At 39.9% G+C, this 20036-nt stretch overlaps 1 protein-coding gene across 10 annotated transcripts in view; it reads right to left on the bottom strand.

Annotated features, from left to right (window-relative positions):
- tpk1 (thiamin pyrophosphokinase 1) overlaps positions 1 to 20036 on the bottom strand; it is a 399771-nt gene that overhangs the window by 340845 nt on the left and 38890 nt on the right. Inside the window, exon 4 of one of the 10 annotated variants that reach the window (XM_063044011.1) lies at positions 6058 to 6205. The exons of the other annotated variants lie outside the window; for them this stretch is intronic. The gene's annotated coding sequence lies outside the window, so the exon portion shown is untranslated. The remainder of the gene's footprint in view (positions 1 to 6057; positions 6206 to 20036) is intronic. 10 annotated transcript variants of the gene reach the window in all.

Raw genomic sequence — 20036 nt, 5'->3', positions numbered from 1 at the left:
GAAAGCCAATGATGAGGTAATGATGAACATCAATCTGAATGCAACAGTGTGCAAAGCTAATAACTAAGCAAGAATCAACATGCACTTCTTAAGTTGAAGACATCAATCTTTCTGCACATCAGTTCTACAGCACAGTGCACACAAAGTGGATTTTATCCTTTCTTGTGGTCTTAAAACATAACCATTTTTGTGTATTTAATATTTCAGTAATATTTGAGTAATATTGTAAATACCTTGTTTGATTAAGCAGCCTTTGTTGTTTACATGAACTATTATGAGTTATATGTAAAAGTATGTGAACAACGTATATCATCACACCACCAAGTCATAAGTGCACATCTCACTAAAGTAAAAACAATATCAGAGTACAAATTTTATTCCTGGCTCTGTCTTTTTCTTTCAATTAGTTTTATGCTTTGTTGTTACAAACCATAACTGCAGTGGGAAGGAAGTTTTAAACAAAACTGAGATGACTACCTACCGTTGAAGCGCTTTGAGCTATTTCAGTTAACAAAAAAGCACAGCAAGACTATAAGAGTTAAAAAAGGCAGAAAAAAGACCAAATTCATAGACTCATAAACAGTGACTAACATGTGATAATAATCACAAATTTAAAAAAAACACAGAAATGGCTAGCTCCACTGAAAAGATAGATGCATTCAATTGCACAAGGGATAACTGGAATACGTATACTGAGTGAATTGAGCAATAGTTTAAAGCAAATGGAATAGCCAATGAGAAGCAAAGACCAGTTTTGCTGGGCGTAATAAGTAGGAAAGCAAACAGGTTGCTTAGAAGTTTGACTGTTCAGACCAAACCAGCGAAAATGAGCTTTGTTGATATTGTGAAAGTAATGCAGGGACATTTAGAAATTAAACCATTGTTGATTGCAGAATACTTTAGGTTTCATAAGAGGAATAAAAAGAAAGGGGAGTCCATTTCAGCTAACATGTCTGAATTGAAGAGATCATCTGAGCATTGTCAGTTCAGTAAAGGGCTTTATGATGCACTGAGAGATCATTTAGCTTGTGAATTTTTAAAAGAAAACATTCAAAATGGCTCCTAACTGAAGCATAACTTTAGTTAAATAAACAATTGAAACAGCTGTACCAATGGAAACAGCAGAGATGTAATTGAGTTGCAGTCAAGAATGAAAGTGAATGTGAACAAAATTGCAATGTCTAAACAAAACTCTGCCTGGCCAAACAAATTGTGTTCCCATTGTGGCAAGGACTCACATACACCAGACCAATGCAGATTTTAATGCAAAACTTGAAGAAAATGCAAGAAAGTAAGACACATACAAAGAGCATGTTGGGCAGACAAAAATAAATGGTCTGCACAAAAGTCAAGCTGCAGTTTCAAAGAACACTAATCTGCATGCTGATGATGAAAACTCTGATGATGATGAGAGTGACACAGAACTAGGTAGCCTTGGTATTTATACCGTGAAAATTATCAACAGGCAAGCAGTATAGCTTATGCGAGAAGTGAATGGCAAATTAATTAAAATGGAATTGGACACTGGCTCGGACACTTGTCATTCCACAAAATTAATTAGAACGACATTTCAAAGATACTGAACTGAATCCTGCAGATAGCCATTTAAAAACTTATACTGGAGAAAAGATAACTTCTGTGGAATGACATTCATGACAGTGAAATACAACAACCAACAAGCCACATTGGGCTGTATGTGGTAAAAAAAAACAGGAGGCCAGCATTATCAGGCTATGATTCGCTGAGGAAACTACAACATGACTGGAGATCTATCCATCCTTTGCCGCCACATCCCCTGCAATAGATCCAAATGAAAGTGAGTTAAGAAAGGTACTGCATGATGTACAGCAGTGTTCAAGGATGGCATTGGAAAACTCAAACTTATCAAGGGGAAAATAGTGTTAAATGAAAATGCTACATGGTTCCTTACACCATCCGTGATAAAGTAGCTAGTGAGTAGATCACATGGAGGCTGAAGGAATGCTTTCCAAGGTTGAGTCGAGCCTATGGGCAATGCCAGTGGTCCCAGTAGCCAAGAAGAATGGGACTGTCAGGATCTGTGATGATTTTAAGGTCACCATCAGCCCAGTACTGAAAATAGATTGACACCCTCTGTCCAAGACAGAGAATATCTTTGCAAACCTTTCTGAGCAAAGCATTTCAGCAGAGTCAACTTAGCTAAAGCTGACCTTCAGATGGAGATCGAAGAAGAGTCCAAAGTGTTTCTCACCATAGACACCCGCAAAAGAGCTGTATTGCTATAATAAGCTTAGTTTTGGAGTGACATGGTTGTTTACATAATTCATAATGGGCTATATGCAGAAGTATCTGAATGGCATACATCATTACGCCATCACGTCATAAGTGCGCGTTTTGCTAAAGTAAAAGCAAAATTAGAATACATATTATTCCCGACTCTGTGTGTTTCTTTCAATTAGTTTTCTGTTTTGGAGTTACAAAACATAACAATTTTGTTATAATATGTCATAATAATTTTTCCTCTTACTCTCAAGTAAGAGATCTGTAATAGATCCTGAATAGCTAAACTAAACCTAACAGGATGCATCCACATGTCAAGCTCAGTCTGGTCAGGTGTTTATTTCAACAAAATATTTGTTTTTGGATTGAGGTGAGCTGCTTTACATCTTGGCAGCCCGGCTCACAACCCGGCCATCTTGAGTTGCAGCTTGAATAGTCAGACTGTCACTTCTTGGACCTTCCGACTTCACTGTTGATAGGTGGTACATGAAATAAACTGAGTCAATAAAAGCTGAGCCTCCCTGCTGCCCCCTCAAATAGATATAACCTTGACGAAAGTATTGGTGCCAACACCAACTATTCTTGATTGGTTTCCTGATCTGAAATCCTGATCTTAAATGGTGAAGGCATCAGCAACATAAAGGATATATACTGCATATTTCTGTGCTGGAATTAACCTCACACATAATGTTTATTTGGCCTTTACACTTTTATTTCCTGTTCTTTTTAAGACTCTCCATATCAATTTCACACTGAAATTTCAGGAGGTCATTGTAAGAAGAGAAATAAAACATTATGACGGACAGGGGCATTTCAAGTGAAGAGTGTACCAACATTATGTTACTACAGGCACTCAGTCTGAGGCCTGCAGTTGACCCAACTTTTCTTGGCATCCCCAGCACTACTCTTACAAAAATGCTCCTCAAATTAGACCTGGCATGGAATGTGTGACCCCACTGATCTCAAACGTGATTGCTGCGGACAGAATTTGAAGAAAATTAAAAATAAAAGAGACTGACTTGAGATCATTTTGCTTTTAATTTAATAGTTATCACCAAAGAATCAGTGAAGGTTTACAGCACAGGCAGTGGCTATTCAATTAAATGAGTATACCCTGGTTCCTCACACCCATCTACACTCCCCGCAGTGAACATGTGGACAACAGATTTCAGCTTCATTCAGTTGTGTCAGGGACAGCACCTGTCACAGTCCAGCAGGGCTTCTAAGGTGCACTGGGAGGGAACAACATTCCACATGGCAAGATAGGCATGAAGGGTTGTGGACAGCAAGCCTCTTAACATTTATAACATAATTAATTGAAGCAACGGACCACTGTACTGTGTAATTAAAATACATCTACTGTACCTGCTCAGGGTAAAATTTCAAGTATTAATAGTTGAATTCATGAGGCGCTATGAGACGTCACTTACAATGGAAATGGATACATTCATTCAGATAGCACTGACTCTCTGTCTGAACTTGGATTATCATTTGAAGGCACACTTTAGAAAGTTATTGACTTTAGTTCAGCTACAGAAAAGAGATCTTGTAGCACATCGTTTCCATGAAGTATTAAGTCATTGTAGCACTCAAACCTTTGCCTTGAGAAGGCCAGGTTCAACATTTAAAAATGTCTCAGTGTTTAAGTTTTTAAGTCTTGAAGTCTTTAAGGCAGCACAGTTGTGTAATGGTTAGTGTAATGCTTTACAATGCCAGTGATTGGAAGATTGTGGCTCAATTCCCACCACTGTTTGTAAGGAGTTTGTACATTTTCTCTGTGACTATGTGGGTTTCCTCCAGGTGCTCTGGTTTCCTCCCATTTTCTAAAAAGACATAGGGGTTAGGGTCAGTTAACTGTGAGCATGCTGTTTTGGTGCGGGAAGCATGGTCCCCAACACATTGCAAATGACACGTTTCACTGTATGTATGCTTCAGTGTACAAACGTACATGACACAAATAAAGCTAATCTTTATCTAATCTTAAATCCAGCGGTGCCAGAAATGTTAACAGCAGTTAAATATGAACATATTTTCTCTATTCTCTACATGCACGTGAGAAATAAATGAATCTGAATTGGAACAATGTTGTTAACATTTAATTAGCTGTTTATCTGCATATCCCAAGGTTATCAATACAGATCAATCTCATCAACCCTCTGTGAAATGGGTTTGGACGGCAAGAAGCAGGTTCCATATGACAGTGACCCACCACATTCATTTATCAATTTTTCAGCAGTAAACCAGCAAACTCACTTGGGTAAGTTACTATCAGGACACTGGTGGAACCAGATTGAGAGTCCTATGTAGAGCTTTGGTCTTTTGACAACAGATATGATGGAAGCAGTTCAGTGAAGGTTTATTAGATCAGAGATGAACATGTTGCCTTATGAAGGAAGTTTGGATTTCAGAATAGAGAGGGGCTTGAATGAAAAATACGAGATCCTGTGGGGTCTTGATAAAATGGATATGGAGAGCATGGTTTCCCTTATGACACATGCTGGTTAGCAGGTCAGCAACTGGAGAGTATAAACGCATCAAAATAATGAATGAGATAAGAAATTAGACTTTTATACCCCTTCCTCCACAACTTTACCAAAAGTCGTCATCCTAAACCCATTATTTAAATATTTGATAAAAATATTCAAAGGACAGACTATAATTCCAAGAGCCCATATAAAGAGTGAGATGTCCACCTCATAGGTTAAGCTCATTGTGTATGCAAAGACAATCTTCAGTATAGGAACAAAAATATAAATCATATCCATCAAGTTTAACAATGCATATTAAAAGTTATTTACTTTGATTCTTTCTGATGAACAGGTAGCTCGTTCAGTATATCCCCCCTCCCCCCCACTGTTGGAAAATTTTTCCCATTTAAATCTTTCTCTCTCACCTTAAGTCTATATTCCTTACTTTTTCCACTACTCTGGTGAGAGACTGTGACCATCCACCATATCAACCTCTCTCATGATTTTATATACCTCTCTGAAATAAAGCTTCAGCCTCCTATGCTTTAGGAAAACTATCTCCAGCTACCCAGCTTTCAATCGCTGTAATATCATCATAAATTTTTCCTGCATCCTTCCCAGCTTAACCATACCCCTTTCTATAGCTGGGTGACCAGCACTGCACACAATACACCAAGTGTGGTCTCATCGATGATTTGTTTGGTTGGAACATGACATTCCAGCTCATGTACTCGAGGCCCTGACTGAGGAAGGCAAGAGTGCCAATTGCCTTTTTCACCACCCTGTCTATCTCTGCACCACAGGTGATATCTCAACATAGCTGAAGAGAACTTGAGCATTACTTGAAGAAAATATATATGCATGTTTCCAAAGCTGGGAAATTCATAATTATTGTTCTATAATAGTTGAGCCCTGAAATAATTCTAATTCAAATACAAAAATAAGAATCAGAAAACCAGTAAAGTGCTCTAGAATTTCTAATGACAGTGAAATAACAGAAAATTCTCTTAGACTCATAGAGTCATAGAGCATGGAAACAAGCCCTTCACACCAAATGGCCCATGCCGACCACAATATCCTCCAAGTTAGTCTCACTTCCCTATGACCCTCCAAGTCCCTATCCGAATACCTCTTAAATGTTGCATTTTTATCTGCATCGACCACTGCCTCTGGCAGCTCATGTCAGATACTCACTACCCGCTCAGGTCTACTTAAAATCTCTCCCCTTCTTGTATCAGTGTCCTGAAAGGCTTATTTTACATCACTCAATTCCCTTTTTTGCTATAATTGTACTTACTATCAGTTCTTATACTAACATAATTATATATACCTGAGACGGTGATGGGCCTCTCATGTGAGATGTGGCAGTCTTGGGGAACGCCCCTCTCCCGCAGAGTCACATCTGCCAGAAGTGCATACGGCTGGGCGATCTGGAAGACCACGTAAGGAATCTGGAGCAGCAGCTGGATGACCTTCGACTCATAAGGGAGAATGAGGCAGTCATAAATGAGAGCTAAAGGGAGGTAGTCACACCTAGGCTGTCGGAAGCAGGTTGTTGGGTGACAGTCAGAGGGGGGAAAGTGAAGGTGAGCAGACAGGTAGTGCAGAGCACCCCTGTAGCCATTCCCCTGAATAATAAGTTTACCATCCTGGATACTGTTGGCGGGGATGACCGACCAGGTGTGAGCCATGGTGGCAGGGCCTCCAGCACTGAGTCTGACCCGGTGTTGCAGAAGTGTGGAACAGAGAAGAGGAGAGCTGTTGTCATTGGAGACTCTATAGTCAGGGGAGCAGACAGGAGATTTTATGGATGTGAGAAGGACACCCGCATGGTTTGTTGCCTCCTGGGTGCCAGGGTCCGGGATGTCTCTGACCGGGTGCACGACATCCTGGTACGAGAGGGAAAGCAACCAGAAGTCGTGATACATGTTGGGACCAACGACATAGGGAGGAAGAGGGATAAGGTCCTGAAGTGTGAGTTTCGGGAACTATGCAGAAGGCTGAAGGACAGGACCTCAAGGGTGGCGTTCTCAGGATTGCTGCCAGTGATGGTAAGAATCGGAGGAGATGGCAGTTGGATGCGTGGCTGAGGAGTTGGTGCAGGGAGCAGCGTTTTTGATTTTTGGATCATTGGGATCTCTTCTGGGGAAGGTGGGACCTGTACAGATTGGATGGGTTGCACCTGAACTCGAGGGGGAGCAATATCCTTGCAGGTAGGTTTGCTAGCATGGTCCAGGAGGGTTTAAACTAATATGCGAGGGGGATGGGACCCAGAACGATAGAGCAGTGAATGAAATGCATGGAGTAAAGCCAGATCTAACATACAGAGAGGCTTTGAGGAAAGAGAAGCAGAATAAACTGTGTAAAGATGGTAAGGTAGAAGGGCTGAAATGTGTGTACCTCAATGCAAGAAGCATCAGGAATAAAGTTGATGAACTGAGAGCTTGGATACATACATGGAATTATGATGTAGTGGCCATTACAGAGACTTGGCTGGCACCAGGGCAGGAATGGATTCTCAATATTCCTGGATTTCAGTGCTTTAAAAGGGATACAGAGGGCAGAAAAAGGGGAGGAGGGGTGGCATTACTGGTCAGGGATACTATTACAGCTACAGAAAAGGTGGGTAATGTAGCAGGATCCTCTTTTGAGTCAGTATGGGTGGAAGTCAGGAACAGGAAGGGAGCAGTTACTCTATTGGGGGTATTCTATAGACCCCCTGGTAGCAGCAGAGATACAGAGGAGCAGATTGGGAGGCAGATTTTGGAAAGGTGCAAAAATAACAGGGCTGTTATCATGGGTGACTTTAACTTCCCTAAGATTGATTGGCACCTGATTAGTTCCAAGGGTTTTGATGGGGCAGAGTTTGTTAAGTGTGTCCAGGATGGAGTCCTGTCACATTATGTGGACAGGCCAACCAGGGGGAACGCCATACTAGATCTAGTACGAGGTAATGAACCGGGTCAGGTCACAGATCTCTGAGTGGGTGAGCATCGGGGGGACAGCGATCACTGCTCCCTGGCCTTTAGCATTATCATGGAAAAGGATAGAGTCAGAGAGGACAGGAAAATTTTTAATTGGGGAAGGGCAAATTATGAGGCTATAAAGCTAGAACTTGTGGGTGTGGATTGGGATGATGTTTTTACAGGGAAATGTACTATGCACATGTGGTTGATGTTCAGAGGTCTCTTGCAGGATGTTAGGCATAAATTTGGCCCGGTGAGGAAGATAAAGAATGGTAAGGTGAAGGAACCATGGGTGACAAGTGAGGTGGAAAATCTAGTCAGGTGGAAGAAGGCAGCATACTTGAGGTTTAGGAAACAAGGATCAGATGGGTCTATTGAGGAATATAGGGAAGCAAGAAAGGAGCTAAAGAAGGGGGCATGAGAAGGCCTTGGCGAGTAGGGTAAAGGAAAACCCCAAGGCATTCTGCAATTAGGTGAAGAAAAAAAGGATGACAGGAGTGAAGGTAGGACCGATTAGAGATAAAGGTGGGAAGATGTGCCTGGAGGCTGTGGAAGTGAGCGAGGTCCTCAGTGAATACTTCTCTTCGGTACTCACCAGTGAGAGGGAACTTGATGATGGTGAGGACAATATGAGTGAGGTTGATGTTCTGGAGCACGTTGATATTAAGGGAGAGGAGGTGTTGGAGTTGTTAAAATACATTAGGACGGATAAGTCCCTGGGGCCTGATGGAATATTCCCCAGGCTGCTCCACGAGGTGAGAGAAGAGATTGCTGAGCCTGTGGCTAGGATCTTTATGTCCTCGTTGCCCACGGGAATGGTACCGGAGGATTGGAGGGAGGCGAATGTCATCCCCTTGTTCAAAAAAGGTAGTAGGGATAGTCCGGGTAATTATAGACCAGTGAGCCTTACATCTGTGGTGGGAAAGCTGTTGGAAAAGATTCTTAGAGATAGGATCTATAGGCATTTAGAGAATCATGGTCTGATCAGGGACAGTCAGCATGGCTTTGTGAAGGGCAGATCATGTCTAACAAGCCTGATAGAGTTCTTTGAGGAGGTGACCAGGCATGTAGATGAGGGTAGTGCAGTGGATGTGATTATACAGATTTTAGTAAGGCATTTGACAAGGTTCCACACGGTAGGTTTATTCAGAAAGTCAGAAGGCATGGGATCCAGGGAAGTTTGGCCTGGTGGATTCAGAATTGGCTTGCCTGCAGAAGGCAGAGGGTCATGGTAGAGGGAGTACATTCAGACTGGAGGAATGTGACTTGTGGTGTCTGACAAGGATCTGTTCTGGGACCTCTACTTTTTGTGATTTTTATTAACGACCTGGATGTGGAGGTAGAAGGGTGGGTTGGCAAGTTTGCAGACGACACAAAGATTGGTGGTGTTGTAGATAGTGTAGAGGATTGTCAAAGATTGCACAGAGACATTGATAGAATGCAGAAGTGGGCTGAGAAGTGGCAGATGGAGCTCAACCCGGAGAAGTGTGAGGTGGAACACTTTGGAAGGACAAACTCCAAGGCAGAGTACAAAGTAAATGGCAGGATACTTGGTAGTGTGGAGGAGCAGAGGGATCTCGGGGTACATGTCCACAGATCCCTGAAAGTTGCCTCACAGGTGGATAGGGTAGTTAAGGAAGCTTATGGGGTGTTAGCTTTCATAAGTCAAGGGATAGAGTTTAAGAGTCGCGATGTAATGATGCAGCTCTATAAAACTCTGGTTAGGCCACACTTGGAGTACTATGTCCAGTTCTGGTCACCCCACTATAGGAAGGATGTGGAAGCATTGGAAAGGGTACAGAGGAGATTTACCAGGATGCTGCCTGGTTTAGAGAGTATGCATTATGATCAGAGATTAAGGGAGCTAGGGCTTTACTCTTTGGAGAGAAGGAGGATGAGAGGAGACATGATAGAGGTGTACAAGATAGTAAGAGGAATAGATAGAGTGGATAGCCAGCGCCTCTTCCCCAGGGCACCACTGCTCAATACAAGAGGACATGGCTTTAAGGTAAGGGGTGGGAAGTTCAAGGGGGATATTCGAGGAAGGTTTTTTACTCAGAGAGTGGTTGGTGCGTGGAATGCACTGCCTGAGTCAGTGGTGGAGGCAGATACACTAGTGAAGTTTAAGAGACTACTAGACAGGTATATGGAGGAATTTAAGGTGGGGGCTTATATGGGAGGCAGGGTTTGAGGGTCAGCACAACATTGTGGGCCGAAGGGCCTGTACTGTGCTGTACTATTCTATGTTCTATGTATAAACCCCTTGTATAATTCAATGAGCATTTTAACTATTTATACAGACACTTTCATTTACAAAAATCTTTAATTTCTGCCAGAAAATTTCAACTTTAATTAGTCAAGTTCTAAACTTAAATCTATAATAGTTAAGGAAAGCTTTATCATTTTTATTCTGACAGGGGCTAAGAAAAGATCTCAGCGTTAACCTGCCAAAACAAAAAACTCATCTTTAAAGTCAAGTTATTAGTAAGATCGATTTGATTTATTCTCAAAATCTGCATTTTGTTTCAGTTTCATTGGATGTGTTTGAGTATTGTTGGCAATCAGGGCTTTCTTCATATTTGCTTATATTCGTCATAGAATAATTATAAAATCAATTACCATTTGTAAAATAAATGTAGACAAATGGAAGTATTATATTGAATTGTATAATAATTTAAAACATAACTGACAGTGAAAGAGATTATATTTTTCCTAAGCTGCCACTGACCCACTTTATTCTACACTTGTCAAGCCGCTGCTGGGTAAACTACTTTGGACTGTGCTTCAGCAATAGATGTACAGCTAAAATGAAACGCAGCAATGTTATTTGATACAAGAGGCTGGGATTACCACCTACTCAAATCGCTACCATAATGAGAAAGCACATTCAAATTATACACTTGATTTTCAAAAATTTGAAAATCCACTCAACTGACGACTGGCCCTTTGGAATATATGACTCCAATGATGAATTCTAAATTAAGATGGCTTATAAATAAAAAAAATGTGGTTTTCCTTCATCTATCTTACACTTTTGAACTTATTTCTCCTCATATATTGGTTGGTAACATTGCTGTTGACAAACGAGGAGCAGTAGTTGAGTGGTTAAATTACTGGACAGTTGCCAGAAGTATGGACCAGTGAATCACAAGCACTGGGGAAATTAAATTCACATTAACTGGAATAAAAGAACTGGTCTCAATAATGGTAACCACAAAATCACTGATCTGTTGTTAAAAGACAATCTGATCCCCTAATAGCATATTCCATAAAAAAAAGTCACAACACTGTTTTGCCTTCCTTTAGTAACTTTCTAAAGAATACGTGACAGGGATGATAAGTAGGGCTAACTAAATAGCTCAGAGAACTGACATGTTGGACAAAATGTCATGCTTCAGTGCTGCAACATGTAATGATGCAGGTGCATAGGAGCACCACCACCTGCTGGTTATCCTCCAGGTCATGCACGACCCTGATCTGGAAATGCTTTGCTGGTCCTTCACTGTCACTAGGTCTAAATCCTGGAAATCCCCCCTTCAACAGCACTGGGGGGTGTATCTTCACAAGAAGGATGGCCACAATTCAATAAGGCAGCTCATAACCACGTTCTCAAGAGCAATTAGGGATGGGTAATCATTGCTCAGATCCTGAAAATTAATTTAAAAGCAATGTTTGCGATGATATGAATTCTGCTCCTTTTAGTGATGCACTAATCTGCATTATCTTGCTATGATGTATTGTATCTCTGCCAAAGCGTTTACTGAATTATATAAATTCATGGATTAACCATCCATCTTATACATATTCATGAGTGTGCACATGTTAATTGGCAGCTCAAAAAAAAATTTACAGTGGCAGTAATCTTCAGTATTTGACAACAGGAGTGTAAATTGCTCTTCCACAGTGCTAATTTGTCAAGAGGATAAAAGCAAAATGCACTTTAGCAGAATTACTATACTTAACCTAAAGTCAAAGAAAAACTTCTGACTTTTCAAATGACTTCATTTCATTTTATCTGAAAAGTGCCATTCACGGCATGAAGCTGTAAAGCTAGCACTGCCTTTTACCTCCAAAGAGTAACAGCAATTGCATTATCTATCACTTATCAGGCAAAAAAAAAATCAACATAGATATGTTTTTGTGTTGTAGTTGTACATTCAAAGAAAGTACAAGCTTTAAAATCACAATTTGCAAACTATGTAAAACATCACCGATTATCATCAGATAGAATTATTACATCAAAACATCATGTTAAAGTGAATGATAAAATACTGAGCATTCACTACTTTCAAGTTCATACCTTATCTCTGCAATCTCATTTTCTTTGTAAATAAGCCTGTCATCGAACTTTGTAATATTGTGGGGTTAACTATATGCATCGTATTGAGCAAGTAACAAGGTTACTTACATACCTCCTCCATTTGTCATAATACAGTATGTTTTTCTTCTTATTCAATTACTTTGTGCATTATTCAACCTTTAATTTTTAGGGTTTTCATATATTGAAACTTAAATACTGGGATTTTGCTCATGAATACAGATCATTCAAAGTGAAGAAAGGTTTTGATGAGGATTATAACACTTCTACAATGGAAGGAAAGCGAGCTCCTATTTTCCCAAAAAATAAAAGCCCACTTGTATTGCTGTTACATCACCCACTTCTGATATGGTTTTTTCTCAGCTGGCCATCCTGCTGAAACCTATTCCTATGAGACTTCACGGTCTGAGCCAAAACTTAGTTGCCCAACCCTAGCTGCCCTCAAAAAGTGGTGGTGAGCTGACTTCTTGAACTGCTACGGTGCAGAGTTCAAAACTGTCGCATACGAAAACAGCTCATAGCACACAGGGAAGTGGATACAGACATTGCCTTTGCCTCACTCAATTGTGTTCCCTGGCCTTGAAAAATCATTTGGTAAAGTGAAGCTTTACCACCGTAGATTTTCCTGTTAAGTTGTCGGATCCAATGATAAAGCACAATGATCGACAGTAAGTGAAAAGAAATATTACATTTACAGTGGCATGCAAATGTTTGGGCACCCCTGGTCAAAATCTCTGTTACTGTGAATAGCTAAGCGAGTAAAAGATGACCTGATTTCCAAAAGGCATAAAGTTAAAGATGACACATTCCTTTAACATTTTAAGCAAGATTACTTTTTTTATTTCCATCTTTTACAGTTTCAAAATAACAAAAAAGAAGGGCCTGAAGCAAAAGTTTGGGCACCCTGCATGGTCAGTACCCTCTCTGGCAAGTATCACAGCTTGTAAATGCTTTCTGTAGCCAGCTATGTGTCTTTCAATTCTTGTTTGGGGAATTTTCACCCATTCTTCTTTGCAAAAGGCTTCTAGTTCTATGAAATTCTTGGGCTGTCTTGCATGCACTGCTCTTTTGAGGTCTATCCACAGATTTTCGCTGATGTCTAGGTCAGGGGACTGTGAGGGCCATGGCAAAACCTTCAGCTTACACTTCTTGAGGTAGTCCATTGTGGATTTTGGGGTGTGTTTAGGATCATTATCCTGTTGTAGAAGCCATCCTCTTTTCATCTTCAGCTTTTTTACAGACGGTGTGATGTTTACTTCCAGAATTTGCTGGTATTTAATTGAATTCATTCTTCCTTCTACCAGTGAAATGTTCCCCGTGCCACTGGCTGCAACACAAGCCCAAAGTATGAACGATCTACCCCCGTGCTTAACAGTTGGAGAGGTGTTCATTTGACGAAATTCTGCACCCTTTTTTCTCCAAATGTACCTTTGCTCATTGCAGCCAAAAAGTTCTATTTTAACTTCATCAGCCGACAGGACTTGCTTCCACAATGCATCAGGCTTGTTTAGATTTTCCTTTGCAAACTTTTAATGCTGAATTTTGTGGTGAGTAGGCAGGAAAGGTTTTCTTCTGATGACTCTTCCATGAAGGTCATAATTGTGCAGGTGTCGCTGCACAGTAGAACAGTGCACCACCACTCCAGAGTCTGCTAAATCTTCTGGAAGGTCTTTTGCAGTCAAACGGGGGTTTTGATTTGCCTTTCTAGCAATCCTATGAGGAGTTCTCTCAGAAAGTTTTCTTGGTCTTCCAGACCTCAACTTGACCTCCACCGTTCCTGTTAACTGCCATTTCTTAATTACATTACAAACTGAGGAAACAGCTACCTGAAAACGCTTTGCTATCTTCTTATAGCCTTCTCTTGCTTTGTGGGCATCATTTATTTTAATTTTCAGAGTGCTAGTCAGCTGCTTAGAGGAGCCCATGGCTGCTGATTGTTGGTACAAGATTTGAGGATTTAGGCTATTTATAAAGCTTTGAAATTTGATCACCTGGCCTTTCCTAATGATGACTGTGAACAAGCCATAGCCCTAACAAGCTAATTAAGGTCTGAGACTTTGGTAAAAGTTATCTGAGAGCTCAAATCTCTTGGGGTGCCCAAATTTTTGCATGGTGCTCCTTTCCTTTTTTTCACTCTGAAATTGTACAAAACAAAAATAATACACTAATCTTGCTTAAAATGTTGAAAAGAATGCTTCATCTTTAACTTTATGACTTTTGGAGATCAGTTCATCTTCTACTCACTTAACTATTCACAGTAACAGAAATTTTGACCTTGGGTGCCACTATATTTATCCACTGGGATACAACTGACTCAGTGCTCTTCCTTTTGGCTGCACTGAAGATGCAGAACTTTGCACTGCAGACAGCACGCCCAGCAGTTAGAGGGCTGTTCAAAATGTAGAAACAAATAACAAAACAAAACATATGCAAGAGTTCACTGCTGTTTTTTTCTCAATTTTGTTTACGGTGCATCACTGAATTGTCATAAAAGATGTTTCAATCAATTATAATGAATAATAACATATTCATTCAATTCTGAAAATAATACAAGTTAGAATCACTTAATAGTTAATTACAGAAGTATTAAATAAATGATGCTAAATGTTCTCAAGTACACTACATTATATTGAATATATAAACACCAGAACAAGATATCAGTCTGAGTTTAATTGAATCAGCTCAACAAATCATGGCTAATCATGTGCACCAATGAGAGATACAAGAAACTGCATGCGCTTGGACCTGGTGCAAAAAGCAAGCTGCTGGAGGAACTCACTGAGAGGAACTCACTTTTGGGCTGTTTCTTCAGGCATTACCATATATTTTCTAAAGAAATTCTGCTGTCCAGCTCAGAAACATAGCAGTGGCACCAGGAACTGAACACAATACTCTAAACTGTGGTTTGATTATTGTTTAACATAGCTAGAACCTGACTTGCCAATGTTTAAACGCTATCCCTTGACTGATGAAGGAACACCTACTCTATGACTTCTTTTTCCACACCATCCACTTGTATTTCCACTTCCAGGGAACCATGGACTTGGAGCCCAAGATCCCTATTGGTGCTCATCAGTCCTCCTAAGGTTCTTGCCATTTACTGTATACTTTCTTCTTCCATTTAACCTTCCAAAATGCAGTACTCATACGTCCTTATTAAACATCCATCCAAACTTCTAGTTGAGCTACATCCTACCTTAATTTCTAGTTGATCTAAATCAGGGGTCCCCAACCTTTATCGCACTGCGGACCGGTTTCATATTGACAATATTCTTGCGGACCGGTCGACTGGGGGGGGGGGGTTGGGTTGCCAACGAACAAGAGTAACAGTCAAATACGTTGAGTTTACCCTAAAAAGACTACAATGACCATGAAGGCTTGCGCGGGCTCCAGTGCGCATGCGTAATCACGTGCCGATTTTTTGCTACAAATCGTTTTTGGCGATTCTGCTGGGGGGGGGGTGTTAAACACGAATGCAATATAGGTGATAATGTTATAAGTGGCTAATACATTCAATTTCGTTTCTAAAAGGGTTTATCTAATGAACTTAATATTAAACACACAGCGCATATTTTCCTCGCATGAATATAGTGATAAGTCAATTATCAGGGGAGGACAGGGGAGCTTGAAGTAAGTGTTGAACGAACTTCCAGTAGGAGTGGTAGAGGCAGCTTCGATATTATCATTTAAAGAAAAATTGGATAGGTATATGGACAGGAAAGGAATGGAGGGTTATGGGCTAAGTGCAGGTCGGTGGGACTAGGTGGGAGTAGTGGACTAGAAGGGCCGAGATGGCCTGTTTCTATGCTGTAATTGTTATATGGTTATATAAGTCAATAGCATCATAACATTTTAAGTAACATTTGGATATTAAACACACAGCACATATTTTCCCCGTATGAACATATAAAATCATTGCAACACACCAATATCGCTGAATCAGTGGGAGCCCAGGGCTTGTTTCCCTGCAACAAGACGGTCCTATCGAGGGGTGATGGGAGACAGCGATACTCGAAGGAGGTTCCTTATGTCCAGTCTATTCCGCAATTTAGTTTTCGTTGCATTCATTGCAGAGATATGTTGGAAATGGAAGCAACGTTTTCAGTGCTTTCATGGCTATCTCAGGATATTTAGCTTTGACTTTGATCCAGAATGCCGGCAGAGATGTTATGTCAAACATGCTTTTCAGCCTGCCGTCATTGATCTCCTTCCCGCGCTGACATGGATGACGCGTGCGTAATGACCTCCCGTGTGTTCAAGCTCAGCAGTGGCCGTGACAGGGAATGTCATAGTCATACTTTATTGATCCGGGGGGGGGGGGGGGGAATTGGGTTTCCTTACAGTTGCACCATAAATAATTAAATAGTAATAAAACTATAAATAATTAAATAGTAATATGTAAATTATGCCGGGAAATAAGTCCAGGAATGAGGAAAGGTGCAGCTGACTCCTATCGCCAAATCATATCGTTAACTTGCGGCCCGGTGCCGGTCCGCGGCCTGGTGGTTGGGGACCGCTGATCTAAATCCCTCACCTACATTTCAGCGCTCTTAAATGGTTCTTTGGTTCTTTTCTCTTTCCTTTCCTCCCTTTATTAATCTATAACGAGAAGGTGTCATCAACAGCATGTCACCACAGCAACCTCAACGCTACCTCAACATCAGTTGTCCTATCCCTCTCTCTCAGCCTCTCTTTGACTTAAAACTCTGCATTCCTTCATCCAACTACACAAGATAGTTCCAGTCATTGTGGGTCAATGAGTGAAATGTGAGGACTGTAACACTGCCTTGCCTGAGGGAATTCTTTCCCTCTGCCATCTCAGAAATAAGCTGTTTGCTGTGTCCTGAAAACATCCAACTCCACTTACACCACGCCTTATCATGAAATAGACTGCAGCATCACCCACTCCACATCATGAATAATTAAGGGTAATGCTGATCATGCCAGCAACACCTACATCCTGTGGAAAAAAAATCAGAAATCAGGCGAACAAATGAGTTAGCTCGATAAGTGGTAATGAACATTTCCAAAACACCCTTTTAGCTGGAATTGCAAAACCACCCCCAAGTCTCCTACCAACAGTGCAATTTCAGAGAGAAAAAATATACTCAAAATGTTTATAAAGGGCAAAAATATTTGTACAAGTTTCTTGACAACAAATTTGCACATTAAAAAAATGAGGTCCACTTAACATAAAAATAACTCTGAAGGCATATGAACACATTGCTGAGAAAATATGAAGGCTTGTATATACATACTGATGATATTTCTGTTGTGGAGAGGCAGGTGCACAAATACACTGTAAAAACCTAAGTGACTACTTGACAGAATTACAAGGAAAATCTGACACAACTGGAGTATTTCTTCAGCTGCAGATAACTGTAATGATGCATCTTTAAAGCTATGTGTACAATCACTTATTGGGAATGACTTAACATTGCCTTTCATTGCAACAAACCAGAGTCCTATAACAACAAACATGAAAGTTGCTGGTGAACACAGCAGGCCAGGCAGCATCTGTAGGAACAGGTGCAGTCGACGTTTCTGACGAAGGGTCTCGACCTGAAACGTCGACTGCACCTCTTCCTACAGATGCTGCCTGGCCTGCTGCGTTCACCAGCAACTTTGATGTGTGTTGCTTGAATTTCCAGCATCTGCAGAATTCCTGTTGCAGAATTCTTGTTGTTAGAGTCCTATAACAGTCTATCAGAAACATCAGCCACCACTTGCCTGTAACCCAGATGGTCTTGGGCCTAGCATAATCACAGATATTTCTCAATGTCTGTACTCAGCTCCAGCTACAGGCTGACTGAGAAACCATCACAAATAAAAATACAGATAACAGAAGAGTGTTGTAGAATTACAAAATAGCAGCATTGACACTTGAAATGTGCAGTGCAGACTTTGATTGCCAGAGGAGTAGTGTTTTGGAAAAGTTTAACATCAGGAACGATTCTGAAGAAAGGTCAGCAACCTGAGACAATATTTTGTTTCTCTCTTCACAAATGCTCCCTGACCTGCTTCACATATCCCACATTATTCTTTCTCTTTCAGAATTTCAGCATTTATCTTTACTGCTCGTAGTTTGGTAATGTGCATGTCTTGCTTAATGTTCAAAAATAAAATCTTACCCTACATTGAGTGTACTGAGTCAAAGTTGTCTGATGAACACTGAATTCTGTTATTGCTTAGTTAAAGATGAAGTAGATACAGCTTATTGCACATGGTAATTAATGTAAGATCTGTTACAGAAGTGGCAACAAGGCCAATTGGAGAAAATATCAGAAATCAAATTCCAAAAAAGTATCAGCAAGTTGATAAACCACTATAGTTCCAACAATTGCAAAAACAGAAGACTGTAGATGCTGGAAAGGGCTTTGACTTTAAATATTAACTCTTTTCCTTTGTTTAAAGGTGTTCCTTTTGAGAGTTATCCGTATATTTATTTTTTAATCCATCATGCTTCAAACTACGCAAATTCAATAGAGAATTAAACTTTCTGAATACTTGCCCCAAATACAAACAATAAAACATGAAATATTGGTGATTATCTTGCCAAACCATTTTAAATTAAAATTATCTTAAAATTTCTTAGCTTTCAAGCACATTTTGAAATCTGCAAACTGACCAAACAGACCGTAGTTGCGACACAACCACTGGCTTTATTGACTTTATTGGTATGTAATCTTTCAAAAAGAAAAACATAATCTAATAAAACATTTTAAACTAAAAAGTTAGAACAAGGTAAAAATCTGCTTCAATAAAATTGTTTGCATGATGGTGGTTATTTTCTTAAAATTAGACATTTTTTGATTTACCATGTTAAATTTTTCAAATAATTTCAATTTTTAGTATTCACAAATAATGACTATTATTATTTTTAGTATCCTAAGGATGTCGGAAGGCAAATACTGCCTGAGGTTTTGACCGAAAAAAAAGGTTAAGTGCTTTGAATAACAAAGCTTGTACAAAGTTTAAGGCAAATTGCTTTTGCAACTCATAGCTACTGAACGACCATCTTCCCACCAAAACAAAGAGCAATGGCAACATTTTTACATATTAAGATACGGCTGATGTTGTATGCACCATTTGTGCAGAAGTGAAAGTTGGATGTGACTTTAGTAGTTGTACAAAAAAATAGGAAGAATGGAAGTTCAATTACTTAAAACTAATTCATACAGATAGATGTATGTAGCTACCAGATTACGCAAGCAGAAGAAATGTGGAATTTTGTGCAGGTTAACAGAAACTCCAAGAGAGCTTGAAGCAAGAATGAAACTAGATGCATGAAATAAAGCCTAACTCTGAAATGGTTGAAGTGGTAATTGATAACATTATCTTAAGCAGTTAAAATCAATGTTTCTATGCATTCTGTGCAAGAAATTCATGCATGTGACCAAATATGTAAGTATATCAGAGAGTTGGTGTAGCAAGAACTATGTGTTTGAATTTGCTGAGTGCATCAGTTTTATATTTCAGAAACAGATAATGGAAGAATTGCAGAAATCAGCTCTCCATACACTAATTGCTGATGAAAATACAAACATTTTTGTTCAGAAAAAGTTTATTTCGTATTTTAAGTTTCAATGGAAAATGAAATGTTTGTGTGTATTTTGAAACTAACTGCATGTGATAGTATTACTATTGTAGAAGCAATAAAACAGTTTTATATCAGCAACAATCTCGATACTCAGAAGATGGTGATTTTGTGCTGGGAAAGAATAATGGTATGGCTGCAATTCTTCACTGAGAAATAAAGCATCTGTCTGAGCAACATTGCACTGCACACAAGGATGACCTGGGGTTAGACGACAAATAGGAAAAAACTATCAGTTATGTCAGACAAAGACACACTGCTACGAACAATGTATACAATGTTCAGCAGATGATCGGTTTAAAAAAGAAAGCTAGAAGAATTCGATACTGTCACAGAATGTGATATTATGTCACTTCCAGAACTAAACGAAGTAAGATGGCTATCAAGACATGTTGCCATTGCTGGTTTAATGAGGAATTATGAAGTTT

Source organism: Mobula hypostoma, chromosome 3 (genome assembly GCF_963921235.1).
Source record: "Mobula hypostoma chromosome 3, sMobHyp1.1, whole genome shotgun sequence".
NCBI lineage: Eukaryota > Metazoa > Chordata > Chondrichthyes > Myliobatiformes > Myliobatidae > Mobula > Mobula hypostoma.
Note: the sequence above shows the minus strand (reverse complement) of the source record. Positions and strands in the feature narration are given on the sequence as shown.